A 3,857-nucleotide genomic window follows, 5' to 3' on the forward strand; every position below is an offset into this window, starting at 1 on the left:
AAAGATGAAAAAGGATACAAGGCTAACTCCCTCTCTGCGTCATCCATGGCTGAGACATTGGGACATACCTCAACTGAATTACCCAAAATAATAGGTACCTGAACTCCATTCTGATGTCTGTGTCTGAATGCCTTCACATATGCTGCCAACTGCCTTGTTACTTCAAGTAACACAATTCTATCTGTCGGGTACCTCGGCAACATGTATGGAGGTAAAGGACATCCATACACTCTAATGTAAGTGAACTTGGGAAACTGAATGAACCAAGCACCGTACCTCTTGATTAACTCCTGGGCATCCTGAGATAATCTGTTGTGAATCCCTCCTTGCAACGTCCTGGTGATGTTCATCGTGAAAGTATCATTGATTAACTTGTAGTTCTTCCCTGGTGGATGATGCAAGTAGGTATAGGATTCACAAACTCTGACCTCGCCGGGTCCTCTTCCAATCACTCCTCTGTGAGGTAGTCCTGCGTACTCGACGCTCCTGATTAAGGCATAGATGACGTATGAACTCATGTGGAAGGACTTAGTAGCCCTGAGTCTTCTCAATTGTACGTCTAAGCAATGGCTAATTATCCTAGCCCAATGTATTGTACCCTTTCCTTGAACAATCACCTGGATGAAATAAAACATCCATTTCTCAAAATAGAAGGCATGAGGTGCTCCTGTAACTCTGTTGAGCATGGTAATCAAATCTCTGTACTCCTCTTGGAAATCGATCCGGTGTGGTGTGTTCGGTACTTTGCTCAGACGGGGACGACTCTTGAGTAGCCAGTTCTTGTTGATTATGCTTAGGCAAGCATCTGGATCATCATCGTACACTGATCTGGCTCCTTCAATGCTCTTGTATATCATGTCCCTGTGCTCTGGAAGATGGAAGGCTTCACTTATGGCCTCCTCTGAAAGGTACGCCAAAGTGTTTCCCTCATTGGACACAATTGTCCTGGACTGTGGATTGTAATGACGGGCACACTCGATCATCAACTCGTGACACTGAATGGCTGGAGGAAAACCGGCCGCCTTAACGATGCCACTCTCTATTATTCTCCGGGCGACAGGTGATGGCTTGCCGATGTAAGGGACCTCTCGGAACTTCTTCGTGCTAAAGTTTCCCAAGTTTGTATCTCCAATGTTGCTCCACTTGGACACGATCTTGGTCTCCACCTCTTCAGTCTTCTGATCTTCTTTCATGAGAGCCGAGCGACTGGTGGATGCTCCCGCCTTTGGGGTCGCCATACCTACACAACATTTCATTATAAGAAATAGATTTTTGAAATAAATAACGTAGATAAGAGAGATAGATTTTAGGAAACCTCATGATAAGTCCCTAGAGTTATCATTTCCTAAAATACAACGATTGAGCTAAGAGATTTAAAATTCAAAATTTGAAATATGACGATGAATGAATAAAACAATAATAATTAAATCGCCATACCTCGATAGAGAGCTAACTCTAGAATGCAAAAACAAAATTTGCCTAGGCAAAATTGAGATATAAAGATAGTCTTCAATATGATCCCCTCAAATTTGATTTCGCCACCTCTGGAGAGAATGTGATCTTCAATTTCGCACAAATAAAACACCAAGTCCTTAGCAAATTCGCCCTAGGCGTGGTCTTGGATGGATCTTCAAATTCGCTCTACCTTTGATCTTCAATGCGATTCGCACCTCTTCAAACACACTTCGCACGCCTCACACCACTTTGGGAATGTCTACGCCACCATGGTTTGAAGTCGCACCACCTTTGGAATGTCTAAGCGCGCCACCCTTGGTCTTCAATTGAAATCGCACCACCTTTGGAATGTCTTCGCCACCTTGGATAAATGAAACTCGCACTATATTCGCCTCTTGTCAATTCGCATAAAGGAAGGTAAAAATAATGATGTAGAAAATGATAATTCTACCCCCTTATATAGCGCTTGCATCCTTTACCCCCTTAGGCCGACTTAATAAAAACAAAACCATTTTTTAAATGATTTGCAATGAAATAACAAGGCCGACCTCCATATATGAGCGCTCAAATCGATTTTTTTATTAATTAATTAATTAATTACTAATGCCTTGCGTTTTTTAATTGCAAATTTCGATTTTTAAATAAGGCAAAAATAATTAATAAATGTTAACGCCACATTAAATGCCAATAAAAATGGATTTTTTAAATTTTAAATTGATTTAGCATTTAAAGTAAATTCGAATTGTTTAATTTGGCGCCAAAAAATATGTAAATAGAGGGACGTACCTCATCGCTCTGGTCCCTTGATGAGGGACAGGAGCGATTCACCATCTTTGGCATGATTCTTGCGTTTTCGACGTTTAATTCCTTCATTTCCACGTCCCAAATCGATCATCTGGTGGTCTTTCGAACTTGAATTTCTTCCTTGTGCGAGCAAGTGCATCCTATGACCATTATCGCCCTGGTCCCTTGGAGAGGGACAGGAGCGATCTCCATGTTTTTATGTTCATCTTGTATCTTTGACCTTCGAAAAATCATTGCTTGTGTCCTTTGCGCTCATTCCCATTCGCTTCATTATGTGTTTGGACGTATTTAAAGGGACCATCGCCCTTGTCCCTTGGAGAGGGACAGGAGCGATCCATGTTTTCTCCTTGACCTTGGCAACTTTACACTTCGATCTCCTTTGCAATGTCCTCCAAATGTCGTCCTTCGCATTTCCTATCCTCATGTCACCTTGATCTTTGAAGGAACGTGAGTGTTTTTAATGATATCGCCCTAGTCCTTGTCCAAAGGACAGAAGCGATGGGAGACTTTTACCTCGATTAGCAATGTTTGGACGTTAAAAACTCTTGCAAATTGTCTTCAAACGATGCCTTGGACCATATGCTATCTTAAGACGTCTTGACTTAGCTTGATCTTGAAGCAAAACAAGGAATCCAAAGCAAATCGCTCTGGTCCCTTGGAGAGGGACAGGAGCGATCTAGTCTCCATGCTCAAAATGATGATCATTTCACGTTCAAAACTCTTGTTTATCATCTTTTTACCATACCATGGACCTTCCAAAACATTGCAATGTCTTGTCCTTACGTAAATTTTGCATGGATTAATCTAATATATCAATATCGCTCTAGTCCCTTCCTGAGGGATAGGAGCGAAGTTCATCATAACATGCTTGTTCTTGTTTGTACCAACTTGCAATTATCTTCATTGCGTGGAATGATGTCCTTTCGACCCTCTTGGTAACTTAAAACTTGTTTGGCTTTTGAAATTTACGCCATTATGTAGATATCGCTCTGGTCCCTTGGAGAGGGACAGGAGCGATCTAGGTCTTTAGAGTGCGAATCCTTCCATGTGATGACCTTTGCAACGTTTCGCTTGATGGAAATGCCTTGAAATGTCCTCGCCACCCTTCGTCCTGGCTTGGATCGGCCTTGAACCTTGGAGGGACGACCTCGAACTCTGGAGGGACGCATCATCACCATTGTATCGCCCTGGTCCCTTGGAGAGGGACAGGAGCGATCCTTCCTTTGTGGCCTTCATCTTACTTTGCCAGGTTCCAAGTTTATATTCAACGGAGTCGTCCTTCTTCACTCTATCCGCCCATGCCTTGACATTGTTTGTAATTTTGCAACAAAGGCAATTATATCAAAAATCGCTCTGGTCCCTGGGAGAGGGACAGGAGCGAACTAGGCATTTAGCACTGGTATGGACGTCCAAAAAATCTTCAAATTATATTCAATGTGCTCATCTCATGTTCTCCTTTGTTTTTGAACGTAAACTTGCCTCGACCCTTGTCTGGATTTTGCAAAATGAAGGAAATCGCTCTGGTCCCTGGGAGAGGGACGAGAGCTACAAGGTACCTCGCCCTGGTCCCTTGGAGAGGGACAGGAGCGATTTAGTCA

The sequence above is a fragment of the Cryptomeria japonica genome, chromosome 3 (genome assembly GCF_030272615.1).
Source record: "Cryptomeria japonica chromosome 3, Sugi_1.0, whole genome shotgun sequence".
Lineage (NCBI taxonomy): Eukaryota > Viridiplantae > Streptophyta > Pinopsida > Cupressales > Cupressaceae > Cryptomeria > Cryptomeria japonica.